Genomic DNA, 17131 nt, shown 5'->3' on the forward strand with positions numbered 1-17131 from the left:
CCCCTTTAAGTCCTACATAACTAGGTCAAACAGCACACTTAAGTTCAACTAATTGCATTTAATATAAATGTAAACTATAAAACATTTTCATTTAATTCCAATTAACATCCAATTTAAGGTCCGTTCGCACTTGAATGTATTTTTTTAAGTATATTACTTTATATATTCAATATTTATAACCACCCCCCGAGGGTCGCAGAACAGTGGCTTAATTGAGAAAAAAGCACCATTAAATCATTATAAAGTATAACTAGTCCACCCAACTTTTGTACTACATTCTGAGTCTTCTAAAGCCAACTGAGTCTTCAGTTTTTACTGAAAATCTTGCTTTATAGTCATCGTATGGAAAAGAGAAGCTTGGAAATTCTGCGGAATAATTTATCTTGTCTTCGGCAAGGGTTTTGTGCTTTGGAACTTTGTATATCATTTACAAGCACAACCAGATATATTACACACAATTTTGCCAAAGTAGTTTATATTATCCATTGTCAATATGGTAGCAATGTATGAAGCACAGAGTTAACTTCTAAACCAAGCAGCTCTATATTAGTAAATGTGGCAGATTCGCTTGTTAAAAGCTAAGAAACAAAGTTCCGGTATGAATTCTGCATGGAAAAATTGTTTACTTCTTCAGATTTCAGACCGTGTGGATTCCTATTTAGGTGACTGCAAGGAGATGACTTTGTTTTTCATCTGAAAAACTGTGTACATTGTATATTTTAATTTTGTATATCGTCGCTGTCAAGCAGAAACCTGTATCTCCAAAAACGCTATCAGGATTGGAACATTGTGTCGTCAAAGTTGATATTGTGGCTTTATATGTGGTCAGACACTTGCTTCTGTCATTATATTATTAACATTTGACCAAAATCAAGTGCAAACGTGTCAATTACGAGCTATAGGCAAAACAAGTGAAATATGTCAATTTTGGTCGAAGTTGAGGTTTTCACAAAAATGTGTTCATTAAGCCCTCGTCTTGCTCCAAGTAGCAATTAAACATCTAAAATTGTCTTTGTTTGTACATTTTTGGAGAGGTGTACATAAATCCTTATTCCTTTGTTTTAATAATCCATAATAAAACCCTCAGCATACGTTTGGTATCGTTGAAAAGCAAAGCATTCCAACTTTGTGAATATTCATAACGAATTCTCAATGGCATTAGTCTGAACCAATGAAATGTGATTTTCAAACCCATGCTGATGTACACAATACCAGCTTGTCGCAATAATGCTTTCGGTGATTAATCAAAACACTCCGCGCATGTATTGTGATATCATGACTATATACAACTACTTCAGTTATAATGTTCTTTTTAAAAAAGAAAGGAAAAAAATGACTGACCCCAAACTTTTGAACGGTAGTGTTCAATGTTTTCAAAAGATTTCTATTTTAAATAATTGCTGTTCTTTTTTTTACTTTTTATCCATCAAAGAATCCTTAAAGGGATACTCCACTTTTTTCGGAAATAAGCTCATTTTACATCTCCCCCAGAGTTAAACAGTTGAGTTTTACCGTTTTAGAATCCATTCAGCCGAACTCCGGGTCTGACGGTACCACTTTTAGCATAGCTTAGCACAGATCATTGATTCTGATGAGTCCAGTAGCATTTCTTTCAAAATGACCAAAGAGTTTCAATATTTTTCCTATTTAAAACTTGACTCTTCTGTAGTTAAACCGTGTACTAAGATCGACGGAAAATGAAAAGTTGCGATTTTCTAAGCCTATATGGCTAGGAACTACTCTCATTCCGGCGTAATAATCAAGGAACTGTGCGGCTGTACCATGGGTGCAGCAGGCGTAGTGATATGACGCAGCGCCTGAAAATAGTCCCCAGCTCGGTAACTTCTTCCAACGTGACCGGGACTAAGTTTGTCTAACCTATTAGACCTATTTTCAGGCGCTGCGTCATATCATTACGCCTGCTGCACTCATGGTACAGCCGCACAGTTCCTTGATTATTACGCCGGAATGAGAGTAGTTCCTAGTCATATAGGCTTAGAAAATCGCAACTTTTCATTTTCCGTCGATCTTAGTACACGGTTTAAACGGTAAAAAAGTGGAGTATCCCTTTAAAGTATCACAGGTTTAAAAAAATGATCATGTGACTGAAGACTGGAGTAATGGCTGATGAAAATACAGCTTTCCATCAAATAAATAAATTACATTTTAAAGTATATTCAAATAGAAAACCATTATTTTAAATTGTAATAATATTTCACAATATTAATGTGTTTTTGTGTGTGTGTGTGTGTGTGTGTGTGTGTGTGTGTGTGTGTGTGTGTGTGTGTGTGTGTGTGTGTGTGTGTGTGTGTGTGTGTGTGTGTGTGTGTGTGTGTGTGTGTGTGTGTGTGTGTGTGTTTTGTATCAAATAAATGCAGGCTAAGTATCAGAGAATTCTTTCAAAAACATTACAAAATAGTCATTTTAAGGTATGGTTGCTTCTAGGTGATTTTGCTTTGGAACCTTCAGAAAACTTTATCTTGATTGTTCTCAAAATTTACTTTGCTGATGCTATCGTCGTTTTTTGTCCTTTTCCAACAAATCATACTTTTTGTAGGACTTTTAATGGAGAATGTTTAAATAACAAGAACTAATTTTGCAAAATTTGCTCATTCTGACTCATTTTGCCAGCACGGGTCACATATAGTGTTTCTTGAGTAAAGAAGACACTCTACTGACTCAAAGAACCAATTATTTATTTACCCTTGCATTGCAAACCAGCAGAGACACTCTGAACTTTGTGCGGCACTTCATTCACAATAGAGGCGGGGTGGAGATATGAGTTTTGACTGACAGTTTGAGGATTCAGTGGAGTTACGAGGTTAAGTCACAAGCATTATTTAACACTTTTCATTGGTTAAATATTTGCAAAACCCACAGACAGACATAACGGGGTGACCAATAGTAAGGATTTATGAAATAAATAAAAATGACAGAATATCTCGGAGATACAAGGTTTCCGCCTGACAGTGAAGATATTTAGCATTTCAGTAAGTATTCCAGAATTTTATCAAGTATTTCAAAGAGATTTGTATTCAATGCCTGCTGGCGGTTGAAGAATCTTTGTGTTTCTTTTCAGCTTGATCTGACACAGTCGAAGCTACACTGACCCTTCTTGCTAATTATCTGCTGAGTCATTAAGAAGAGCTGGGGTAAGGGCAGATGTTACGATCTATGGCCCGATGTGTCATCAGGCTTTTGTAAATCTAAATATAAATGCGAGAAGAGAACAGCCCACATCATCTGCTTCATTATGGTGGAGATTCACAATATTACAGAGGATTCGAGTGGAGCGGAGCTGGTCGCCACCCACTCCTGTTAGCTCCCACCCACCCACTCACCCACACACACACACACACACACACACACACACACAAACAAACACACATGGGCATAGACTTAATTAATGCCAGTTAATCACAATTCCATCAAAAAGCAAACAGGCTGCTGAAGTGACTACACACACACAGAGAATCCATGATCTACTGCGAATCCAAAAAGCACTAGCTCCATTCTGAGGAATGTGCTGAACGAAAAGGGAAACACATGCGCACAAACACACACGCACACACACACACACATATACGTGCACACGCGCACCCTCGCACACACGGTCTCCATGGAAACAAGCGGAAGAGCGGCCCGTCCCACTCTCTTCTGTGGACTGACAGAGGATGATGAGAAAGAGAGAGGAAGAATGAAAAGAGATTCAAAATACAGAGAGAGAACAGCAGAGACAGAAATAAAGCAGAGAAAGCATCACTTTGCAAGGGAATATTGCATGAAATCATGCTCGGTTTGTGTTACAGACAGTATCAGCACACTGTTCAGAGTGTGTGTATCTGGAATCCTGAGCAGAACTCGAAGCCAAACGCTGCCTTGACACCCAACAGCTGAAACGGTGGGAAACACTGCACTGCACCACAGCACTAATGTATACAGCATCCAGGAAACCCCCTCTTGTGTGCACTGAATACTAATAACCGTGATATGATTGACTAGCACTGATGTACGACCGGTGTTCTCCGGTAAAACCGTGTCACATACATGACTTAGATGCTCGTATGAAGTTTCCTAGGAAGGGAAAAACAAGCAGCCTTTTGTACAGTGAAAAAGAACAGCGGAGATACCATGGTACAGTCAGGAAATCACAATGTTATATCATTATATTTTTAATATTTAATGTACTTTGTGATTACCTTATTCATATGCAATTGCATTTGCAAAGTACACCAATCTATATCAAAGAATACCATGGTATTACCTGTACAAAAAAAAAACTTGGTAAAAAGTAGCTTCCCAGGCAACTCATTACTTTTACATTCATACATAGGCTACTAACTATTATCCAAAGCAACTTAAATTGCTTTACTGTTTGAGATTCATGCTCATAATTCAAAATACTTAAATTGTTCTTAAATGTTATAAAATTATTGATTAATTGAAAAAAATATAAATTATATATATATTAGTGCTGTCAAATTGTTTAATTAATAAATTATTCATAAATGTATTAACTGCATCTAACATAAACGTTTGTAAACATAATATATGTCTGTCTTATATATTAGTGCTGTCAAATTGTTTAATTAATAAATTATTAATAAATTGATTAATTGCATCTAACATAAACATTTGTAAATATACATAATATATGTCTATATATATATATATATATATATATATATTAGATGCAATTTATCAATTTATTAATAATTCATTCATTAATCAGTTCGACAGCACTTACACACACACACACATATATATATATTTTTCTATAACATTTAAGAAAAATTTAAGTATTTTGAATTATGAACAAGAGGCTCAAACAGGAAAGCAATTTAAGTACCAATTTGTTATATATATAAAATAATAAATATAAATCATATGAATAAGTAATATGTAAATTAATCAAATTAATCCAATGAATGACTCATTAAATGAATTTTTTTTTTAACTGTATTATTTACGCAAACCATCTGACAAACTAATTAGTACAATTATTTGGGCTTCCAAGTGCTACATTTGTGAGAATGGTCATTTCTGCCTGTAAACTTTATATATATATTATAATGTGATAATAAAACAGTGATGCACTGTAGGTTGTAAATGTAAATGTTTTGTCATGCTACACACTCATTGGGAAAAGTGCTCATTTCTGGAAAACAGGGATGTCAAAAGTTACTCTGATACCAAGTCAATACTAAAATGATAAAGATAAGAGTCTTTCTGTGGTATTGTTAGTAGCAAATTCAATTGGCACTCACACAGCATCTGATTAACCGGTGGCTTTTGCTGACGTGTGTTTGCGCACATGCTCTGTGGAGAGCTCTCATGACTCAAATCTGATTTGGATAAAAATATCAGAGCTGTGAATTAGACCTAAGGCCTGTTGCATGAAGCTAGTTAAACAAAGTCTGAGTAGGTTTCAAAGTTTCAGAGTAGGTTTAGAGTTGACAAAACCAAAAACAATCCAACCAGGTTTAGATCAGATTCAACAGGCTCGGAATAAACATTCTCTGTCAACTCAGGGTTTGATCCAGAGTTTGTGATTAACTCTGAAGCGTGTACACCCGAAAGTGTGACACGTGCAGCGAACAGCCAATCACACGGGACATGGAGAGCATCAGATTGATTCACTTCTCGCGAGAGAGCAGCACAATTCACTTCTCTCTCATTTATTTATTTCTTCTATGATACACTTACATCCCATTGTTTTTGTCCGTATACTGTACAATTAAAGTAAAGTCAACAAGTTTTAGTGTTGTTTCGACCCCACTGTTCTTCAAAATATCTTTAATAAATATACAGGTTTTGAATGACATCTCTTTAAGTAGTAACCCAGCATTGTCATGAAAAAAAACAAAAAAACTTGACTACAATATTTAAAAAAAATGAATAAAAATACATTGCAATACAATGGCGCATGTTCAAAATGGTAATATGGTAAAACATGGTATCATATAGTAAATGTGCAAAAAAAACATGACATTACTAGGGTACATGTCCAAAAACATGGCAATATGTGGTATTTTTTGTTATTGGCAGTCTAAGTGTTTGTAAAGTTTCACTGGGTATGTCGTGTGTATACCGTGTTCATTGAGTTTTTCATTTGCCAGCATCATACACAAATATTACATGCAGGTGAGAACATTGTGTTTCAGGCTGGAGTCGTGATTGAGCGCGTGCTTGAGATTCTGAACACTATCGGTTAGCAAATCACACGTCTTCGCACTATAATGCTTCTCGTACGAGTTACGCAGTGACAGAGGTAGAGCGACAATATTTACACAGTCTTGCTCACTTGAACACATAATCTCATTCACACTAGCACACACAGTCTAACACACTCACACACACACATAGACGCGGGTGTGTGAGAGGTGCTGATGGCTGTCAGATGCTCAGCCCCTGCAGTGTGGAGAGTTTCAAGTGAGCTGAAGACGCAGCAGACGTTTGGCTCAGTGTGTAACAGAGCGGCCAAGGGAGAAAGACAGAGAGAGATAGAGACAGAAAAAGAGAAGGATGAATCTTCATCGGTCAACCCGAGCACAAGGGTTTCACACAACTTCTCGTGCCGGCGAGCCTGGACCCGAGAACCTTACACAACCTCTAGTCCGCCTCCTACCGCGCACCACGCAAACGCACGGGAACTCGATGTGCCCCGCGTAGCTGTTGGCATGTCCTCGCGTGAAGGATGCCCTGCCGTTAGGCAGCAGAGCATAAAATCACATCTCTCGGCTTGGAGAAGGTTGCAGTATTGCTAGGCAACGTTCCTGCAACATTCCCACTCTCTTTCTGGCCTCTCCAGTTCAGAAATAGAGGTACAGCCTGTGCCCGCTACACTTGAGCAGATGTTAATGTCTCCATTGAATTAGAAGATCACACGGTAACAGCGTTGCAACCTAAGTCACGGACACCTGTACCAGAAATGCGCTCACTTAGATATAGACCTACGGCAGTTTACGAATCAAACTGAAAAAATGACATTCAGGATTAACTCTGACACATTCCCCAACACCAAATCAACAGGACAAGCTTCATTCATTTCTCAGAGCAACTGGTTCTTCAGTGATACGGACTTGTTCTGATTGGACTTACCTCTGTGCAGGAAGCATCACATATAAGTCTTCTTCAAACCATCCCAGAAAACCAAAGGATAGTTATGAGAGAGAGAGAGAGAGAGAGAGAGAGAGATTACCAGGGAAAAATAAAAAAATAAAATCACACACACAGGCTGATAGTCCAAGCAGCCTGGGAAAAAAAACCCAGCTACTCTCTGTCTTTTCCCGTTTTACCGTTCCCCCCTCTCTCTGCTGTCTCTCTTTCCCGTCGCCTCCCCAAGAGCAGAGGAGTGGAGAGGAGAGGAGCCGATCTCCCCAGCACTGTGTTAAGCTGTGCGTTTAGAGCTCCTCTGCAGCGATCTCGGCATCTTCCACGGACTCCACTGGTACACAGCAAAACATGGAGCCAGAGATACCGGATTCAGGATCGTTGATTGCCACTGGCCCCTGCTCACTCAGGAATACTAATCTGTATTCTTCTTACTTCATCTCTATCATATGTCATCCTATTCTGCTCTCAATGTAAATGTCAAAACCATGCCTCATATCCAGTCGAGGGGGGGGAATCCATCCTGTTGAAAAAAGGAATCCTCTTTCTCTTATGATGAGGATGATGATGGTGATGATGTCACTGTTTCATTTTTTTTCATTTCTGCATCATTGTCATCACTGATGGACGCAACCTGAGATGGCCGCATTAGGATGCCCATAATTTCCCTTTGGGAAACACATTAGTGCACTTAGAAGAGATGCTAATCGCTAGGTTGTTAACAATTACAACATGTTTTGTCTTGAAAACCTTATTGTCGGATCTAATTTTAAAACAGAACAGAGTTGATTGCAGTGTCTGGTGCTAATATGAGACCGGGCTAGCTTAGCATTGAACTTCGGTACTCTCTTCAATTATACTGCCAAATATGATAAAGTCTGGCCTCTAGCAAACATTTGCTAGTACTTTTGCTTCACGTAGGTATTTTTTCCCATCATTTGGTGTGCAACACGTATATAATGTTAAATATTGTATGATGTTTTATTAAAGGTGCAGTCTGTAAGAATGACAGCTAGTGGTCGAAATCGGTACTGCAGTCCAAATTCAAAATATCGGAGATTGCTGTTTCCACCACCCCCTCCTCCTCAGACTCAACACTCACGTGGGTTGCCAGTTTAAGGACACACAACAGAAACGAGCGCAATTGACAATGAAAGCCAAGGAGACTTACACACTTGTAAGTTGATGAGTTGATTTATCCGCGTTTTAATATTCTGAAAGTGCGTAGGCACCTATTGAAATCGTTAGTGTTCTTATTCTTCTTCTTCTTCCGTTCTGGAAGTCTATGGAAGCCCATAGAATCGCTTGCGGGAAAGTTTTGAAATTTGGCACACTGATAGAGGACAGTCTGAACAGTCACCATAGCATATTTAGAGTCTCTAACTCAATCCTTCTAGCGCCACTAACTGTCCAAAGTTTCACTCATGTTTTTGCTAATAACTTTTGATCCGTAAGGGCCAGTAGCAAAAATCTTTTTTTTTCCTGCAGCCTATGACGTCATTTTCCGTCATGAAACTTTTTCCGCCATTTATAATATTTTGAAAAACCTACTTTTTCTAACTCATCCTTGACGGTTGCTCTGATTTTTGCAAAAATTTAACCAGATCACCTTCAGACCATGCCGACAAAAAGTTATGGAATTCAAGTTGATTCGTCAAACTGTTCTCGAATACCGTGTGAACTAATTTTACATAGTGCTTGCAAAAACAGACGCTTTATCGTTTTCAGACCAAACTTGGTAAATGTCATCACAAGCATAACTTGAGGTGTCATGCAGCGTTTCGGCGCAGCGCCACCTACTGGTCCGTAGATACGAAAAATTGCATGGGGGTAATCTTTGAAGGATGAACAAATAATGTTTTGGTCATCACATTAAAAATAACATTTAAATATGATAATATTTGAGTTTTGAAGTGCTGGAAAAAGATGTGTGACGCACTTGAAAGCATTTTACTATTCCTGCCAAACTTCCATGGTTACAGTTAGTGTTACTACATTAAATCCATGGTGAATGTTGCTGATATGTGGACTTAAAGCCTATAACTAGTTCATTCATGGCACAATGTTTCTCCTGGTTTCCACGTCAGCGCTGTTTGATCCGTTAATGACGGAGAAATTTGAATGCTTCTCATTAGATCTTGCAGCGATGTTATTACTTCTGTGGCGAATTCAAATGCAAATGCTTCCTTTACTGGATCTCTTAGCGCCGTGTATTAACAGTGTCGCTTGATCAAGATTGGCTCGCGGTGCACTGACATTGGTCCAAACTGTCTGAGAAGCACAAAATAGCGTAGCACAGTTTCATTCCGCTTTCATTACATTTGCCATTTGATGTTGGGAAACGTTGTGGTGGTCGCGCCAGCGATGCGCGCACGTAATGAAAATATCAAGCGCTATATCGAACATTTTTTCTATCATTACAGACAATGGTGTACTGTCGATAAATACCGATATCGTTTTATCGCCCAGCCCTATATTTTAAGGTGCTTTAATTACAGTGTAATTATACAAGTAAGTGCTGAGTTATTATATAATTAGGGTTAGGATTTGGTTTAGGTTTACTTGGAAGTAATTATGCATAATTTACTGTCATCACTATAGTAAGTCCAAGTAAGCTGTGTAACATGGACACTGTAAAATAAAGGCTGAATCCGAAATCGCCCCAAAAAAACCCCAATCACTATTCCCTACGTTAGTCCCATAATACTGTTTACCTGAAGGAGTGAATGAAAACGAGTAAGCGAATTCGGACAGCTGTTGAGTGTACATTGTCTGTATACTCTTTATTGCAGAGCAATGTGGGATTGAATGAGTGCACTCAATTAAGTCCACTATGGTTTTGGGCACCACTACAAATGGCTGTCCCTTCAAATAATGCCCTATTTGAGGGTATGGGGAGGGCGATTTTGGATTCAGCCAAAGTGTTACCCAATTTAATTTCAGGGTTTTTTCAAAGAGTGACTGTGATGTGACATAGATGTAGCATTCATTATGTAATGAATAGCGAATTGAATGAGGGATATTGGACACAATATATGCATGGATGTGTTAAGTAAAATAATGCCTGTAACTCTTATGTTGTCTGACGGGTCTTGTGAGTTCATGTTCTTGGCTTTCTTCATCACTATAGCAACCAATGTAGATATACTGGATATTGACTACAGTCTTAACAAATGGACTTGACTCATCACTTACGAAATCACAGTGCAGACAACCAGTCCTTTAGATTAAATTAGAAAAACAAAGTGGAATTGGATGAACAAAGCGCTTGGTACAATCCACTTCAAACACAAAGCAAAGAAACTTTGATTCTTAGAAGCCAATGACAGACAAATAATAGACATTTCATAGCAACAGACAGACAGCCCATTCAAATTAAAGGTGAGAGGTTTAAAAGATTAATTAAGGTCAATGGAATCCAACAATACCATCCATTTCAGGAGATGATGCATATTTTAAGCCCAAGTTGTAAAAAAGACACTCTACTGCAGTGATATTCACAAAGGTCATTTGGACTTTGGTTGGTATGAATGCTTACATGAGTCCTTGACCATTTCACAAGGGTCTGATGGCCTACATGCTTGAACAGAGAGAGATGCAAGAGAGAAACAAAAATACATACAGTAACAGGGTCCCATTTGTCACAAAGAAACTTGAAATCAGACTATTGGAACAGTTCCTGACTGACAGTGGCAGGCAACCTGACCTCTTCTCTAAATACTTTTCTGATGGCATAACAGAGGAACTTGTATACGACCACATTGTAAGTCATTTACCAATTGTAGAAACTGGTATTGCATGCAAGCAACTCCAATGTTGACAGAAATCTACAATTTATTCTAACTGTAATGTAATTTTCTTAACTTATTTTAATGTATTTAATTTGAAAAAATAGGTAACGCTGTAAGATAGTCCACCATCTGGCTGAAAAACATGGCTAAAAACAAAAATTCCAAACCTTGTCCAGAGAAAGCAACACTGGTTCAGGCAATAGCGTTAGTTTGGGGCAGGACTATTTGTTTGCTGACCAATGGCAGACAGGGGAGTGTTTGAAAAAACCTGTTTGAAAACAGATGCTCTCTTGTATATATACAGTATATGAATAAGTCAATGGGGTAGCATGTCCAAATACACAGTATTTTCAAAACAATAGGTGGAAAATACCCGAATGACATATTGCTTACTATCCAATGAAGCCACGCGAGAAGGGTTGTTGTATTCGTAAATGGAAAGGACACAGCAACTTGGTGGATGTCGTAGGTCACATGATATTCCAAAATGGTGGATTTTGTGTGAATGGATTGTATTGTAACACATACTACACGCTATTCAGAAGTTCTTCATTAAAAAAAAAGAAAGAAAGTGATGCAGAAATTATACAAAATTAGCTTAGGCAATGTTTTGGGGAATTAATATTTGGAACAAAATCTATAAAATGACATTGAGTTTGGCTGTAAGTTTATTACATGTCTCAAAAATGTGGTAAATATTTTTAACTGTCACACATTTTTGAGAGGTGTTTTTGGTTCACTGGATACACTGTCATACAAGACAGCGTTGGCCTTTTGAATGCCTTTAGCAGCCAAACCATACACAACAGAATCGACTGCCTGTCAACTATCTGTTTCTTGACTTACACTCATAGCATAAACTGCTTCACATGAAGAAAGTCTTCAGTTCAGTTAAATATAACCTTAGATCAAGGCTCTGCTGTTTGCTTTGAAGGAACAAAAGCCGTAAGTGTGAACCGAGAGTTCTGTTGCTGAGTACTGTCATAACACTTAAGGTTCAAACTCATTAGCATCATTAGTATCAGGGTGTGTTTACACTCCCACTGTGACAAATATATAATTAACACTCCTTATTAAGATCACGAAACGGCACATTATGAATGTTAAAATGTCCTTATGTGTCACACTTTCTTTGTTTTACAATGCAAAATGAATAAACTGTTTTGACTGGTAGGGTGTGTGTGTGTGTGAGTGTGCGAGACATCTCATGACAGCCTCCCCTTCAATGTGATTCGCTTCATTTATTCAGAGGGCAGATCTATCGGGCTGCTCATTATTTTGTTGCTGCATCCCATTTGAATAAGCTGAATCTTAATCACAGCAGAGGGCAAAAAGAGGGCCTTTTGGGTAACTACTTGCTGTTACCATAGACAGCTCAAGGACAAAGGATTATTAGACTGATCGTTTTGCTTTAGTGGAATTCCAATTGTCTAATTAAAATTATTATTATGCTTTTCTTTGAAACACTTGATTCTGATTGGTCAATTGCATACTGCTTTCAAAAATATAACAGCTGCCTGATTAATCGAAATAAAACCGGAATCGCGAAATGGCTTTGTGTGATTATCAGATTACAATGGCTTTGATTTAATTAAATAAATGCGCTGTCAGGATGAAACCTCATATCTCCATATCACCTTTATGTCTGTCTGTGGGATTTGCAGATATTTAACCAATAAAAAGTATTAAAAGGAGCTTGTGACTACACCTCGAAACTCCACTGGATCCTCAAACTGTTGGTAAAACCTTGTAACTGCCCGTCTCTATCGTGAATGAAGTGCCGCACAAAGAACAGGTTGTTTGAATACGTTTTCTTTACTCAAGAAACACTATATATATTCAAGCAAAATAGAAGAACAAACTGGTTTGATTTAATTTCGAACAAAATCAGGCCAAAACAAAGTTCGTTTTGTGTTCAATTCGGGAGTCTGGAAAAGTTTGCTCTGGCTGGTAAACACCTTTGAACTACCATTGGTCCTACCATTTTTACCCCAAAACGAAGAAGAAAAACAACTTTGCCTTGACTATATTGGGTGGCCGTTTACACAACACCATTTTCAACTAAAAACGGAAAACTTGTACGATTCACCACCCATGGTTTGGTTCTCATATCTGACGATGTTGCCTTGAGACTTTTTTGCTGTTTACAGAACCCCAAAATTTCACAGAGACAGGTGTGATTTCTCAGGATGCCTGTTTTCAGTGATGTTTGACAGGTAATAGGGACATATTACGCAAAGGCTGTTTGCACTCTGATGCCTTTTAATTAAATAGAAAGTGAAGACAAAAACCAATGGTAAGAAGAGTTGGGGGTGGTCAAAAAAATTCAGAAGCCGAATTCAAACTCAGGTCATCCACACAAAAATACATGCACATGCTGTAACCTCCAGGCCCCTTCTCTGACAGACATGTTGCCAATTTTTGCTGATTTGTACTGATATTAGCTGTGCTGTACCCCTAATAATGATTTATAAAATGTTGACTATATTCTCCATGGTTTGCTTCAACCAAAAATGGCACCAGAGTTGGCAATTTGTTTCATCTGCATGAATAACTTCAAGCTGTCAAACTTCAAACAAATGAATTATTTGCATCACCACTCACATTTTTTTTTTGGCATCAAAATAACGTGATTTTAATTTGCTATATTGCCCAGTCCTAGTATGTACAGTATGGAGAGAAGCCAAATATCAGTGTGCAGCACCATATGACCATTAGTTAGCCATTAATAGCACCTGACCGACCTCTGGAAGAAAGCCGAGAGATGGCATAAGGAGGGGTACTAAGTTTATTTTTATCCCGAAAAAGGAAACGTATGATGCACATATTGCTGTTCATTATAAGTCATGTCAAATCTATAACTCTTGCTTGCATATAAACCTGATAAAATAACTATCACAAGTGTAGTATATCTTATTTTATATTGTGTTACCTTTTTTTCTACTCTCAGCTTTCACTGATCCTCTGAAGTATATTGCAGGAAAATGGCAAGTGCTGGGGGAAATCTCCAGATACAATCTAATATTGTAGCTGTTGGGTTATAAAGACATCAAATCTTTGAAAGATATTCAGATTTTAGTTTCAGGTAAAGAGAACTGACAGATAAATCTATTTCACATAAACCCGCCTCAAAATGGCAAGCAAAACAAAGGTGGTTTACAGTTTTAGACGGTCAGTCACAGTCTCTAAACCCTCTGGTGCTCTTCACGAAAAAAAATTATTTCAAAGAAATGAATGCACTGTATTTTAGTTCGATAATATTTATTTATTTATTTATTTATTAGATATATTTTGTATTTTTAGGGGATTTTATGGAAAGAAATTATATTTATGCAGTAATTATTTTATTTTTTTCACTTTTTGAGAATTTTACGTTTATTGTTATGAAAAATGCACAAAACTGCAAAAAAATCAAAGCCATAAATCTAAACAAGTCGTGTTCCAAATTTGAGGTTGATATCTCAAAAAATTTACTTTCAATAAGATTTTGTTTGGTCGCAGTACCAAATGTTTCCACTTGATGCAGTTCGTTTCTCATTAATTTCCAATGCGCTCATTTTTGACAGCGAGGAGCACAAGTGTGAATATTTTTTTCAGGACCATTTAAACTTTTCGAATAATGTCCATTGATTTTTGTGTGTGTGTGTTCACATAGCAAGTGCCAAAACCTTTACCAAGTTCTATTGAATTCTGATGAAGTAAAAAAAATAATCGAATGATCGAAGAGCACCATAAGGTTAAACTACAAAAAAGCTGTAATTTGGACCAGACTTTATATCCCATTAGTCAAACGTCAGGCTATGCAAGACTTTCATCAAATACATCTTCAACCGAACACTGATAACTTCACACAATTCCAGTTTCAGAGATCTCAGCATGTTTGTCCTCCAAAGCCCATTCACCCAAGTCTAACAGGTCTCCCCGGAGGAAGATAATCGCAGCAGGGGTTCAGGAATCCCCCTCAGAAACCCCTCAAACCAGCAAGTCTCCCCATCACCATGGGAACAGCTGAGAGATCCACTACAGGTGGCTCTTCGTCCCTGAACCCATTTAGTCCAGCCAATTGAATCTCTTGAAACGCCTGACATGAGCCTTTTAGGCCTGACATTCACACCGAACACCTAATTTTGTTTGCTCGAGGGGAAGCCCAATGTTTCCTCTCTGTGTCTCTCAATCTCTATGTGGATATTGTACACTATATAAAAATGATACTTTGGACCAACTTAATTTTCTACTTTTCTACTTTCTACTTATCTTCATTTTCAACTCGTATTTTCCTGTTTATCATTGTGAATCTGCTTTGCAACAATTCATATTGTATTATAAAGCACTAAAAGTGACTTGACTCTAATACTCAAATTTGTTACAGAAAATGGAGTATAGTTGCTTTATAGGGTCTGAAAATGAATTTAACAGTCACTTGTTTAACAGTAACTTAACTATAAGTATCTTTTCAAATAAGAGCGATATCAGGATGCAATTCGTTGTGAATCTGGGCCATAGTCAGTTTGACAGTAACAGAATCTCATAATCCAAAATGAATAATGGGATTTGCACCTACAGCATTAATGAATACAACATATTAGTAAACCAACATAAAATAAATGTCTCTGACAATGTTCAGGCTAAATATACTGTGTTAATGGAAACTGAAATATACTTTATTGACTTCTCTTCTCTTCTCTTCTCTGATGACGTGTTTACTAGCGCGAGGGCAGGAAAATATGTCACTCATATGACATCGACCAATGGCAACCAAAACCATCCAACTGTCTAATCAAAACCCCACAGACAAATAAACTACAAAAACGTGAATTTGTGAAAACGGTGATGTCATGCGCATGCGTATTACATGTTCAGTGACAGTCTATAGGCGCATAGAGTTTCTTTTCAAAGTTACATCGCCAACTACTGGCCAGGCAGCATAAAACAGCATTTTTAGCAACCACAGCAAAAACCTGAGGAACTGAAGCAAATCACCAGCACTACTTCCTTTCATACACTGTTGTGTGTTATCCCTCTGGTGGCGAAATGAAGCCTATTTCAGAACAGTGTGAACACATTACATTTAAACACCAATCAATTCACAGCCAAAAATCGAATATACTACTAGCATAAAAAAAAAAAAAAAAACTGGAAGCACACATCATGGATACTGCCAATTTTTCTACATAAGCACTTTTTTTAATCCAACCACCTGAGATACAGGAATTTGCAACTAATTCTGGACCATTTTACTGAATTCCCAGCTAACAAGCAGTATTAATTTTTATTTAGTTATAGTCATAAGATGCATCCCAAATGACGCACTATACACTACGCACTTATACTCTACTGTATGTACTTATGCACTATATACTCATCCGTGTAGTGTATGAACTTCATAAGGTTATTTTGTCATTCAACATCAGAGTCTGATAGCCCTGCTACGTAATTAAAGTTGCGACAGTTAAGTCCATGAAGTGTCCAACATTCCACACTTCGTTTTTTTCTGTCAATTTACTGCATCATAGGGGTATTTAAAGTGCACTTTTTATTTTAGGAACTTTCAGTGTGAACACACTACTCGCAGTATTTATACTTAAAACGTCATAGAACAGTGCATAAGTACGCAAATTGGGACGTGTCTACAGTCTTTTAAAGGGATAGTTCACTTTGAAATTAATTTTTGGTATGTTTTAGCTGACCTCAAAGGCATCCAAGAGATGTAGGTGTCTTTTTTTCCGGAGTAGTTTCAATTTTGATATTTTTAGGTCAAACCGTTCTTGTCTGTCAGTCATATAATGCAGGTCTATGGTCACTGTCTCAAAACAGCATGCACAAAGTCCAAATTAAACAATTCCCCATTGTCCAAATTAAACAATTCCCCATCGTAAGTACACATTGATGGCTTAAGACACGAAACGAGCGGTTTGTGTGAGAAAACGAACAGTATTTATATAGTTTTTGTCCTCTTGTAAACACACACACCCAAATGATCAGAGGACGCGGGTGCTTCGGTCTGCGCAAGCGACGGAAAAGGTCAGAGGGCGCGGGCGCTTCGATCTGCGCAAGCGCTGGAAATTATCTCTCGCGCGTGTACGTCACTCATTGTTTACACAGAGATTTAAACATCTTTTAGTCCGATGTATGCACCAAGGCACTCTGTTGTTTGCTCTTCATCTGACTCATGTTCTGTTGGCTGGTATGGTTCCTGTACGCTTTCCTAAAAAAATATTGCTTGTCAT

General features: G+C 37.7%; 1 protein-coding gene across 1 annotated transcript in view; it reads right to left on the minus strand.

Moving 5' to 3' along the window:
- Nucleotides 1-7511, minus strand: part of dlgap2b (discs, large homolog-associated protein 2b) — a 96882-nt gene extending 89371 nt beyond the window's left edge. Inside the window, exon 1 of the mRNA XM_084431367.1 lies at nucleotides 7102-7511. The gene's annotated coding sequence lies outside the window, so the exon portion shown is untranslated. The remainder of the gene's footprint in view (nucleotides 1-7101) is intronic.
- Nucleotides 7512-17131: the final 9620 nt, after the last annotated feature.

This window comes from Rutilus rutilus (genome assembly GCF_951802725.1).
Source record: "Rutilus rutilus genome assembly, chromosome: 15".
NCBI classification, from domain to species: Eukaryota; Metazoa; Chordata; class Actinopteri; order Cypriniformes; family Leuciscidae; genus Rutilus; species Rutilus rutilus.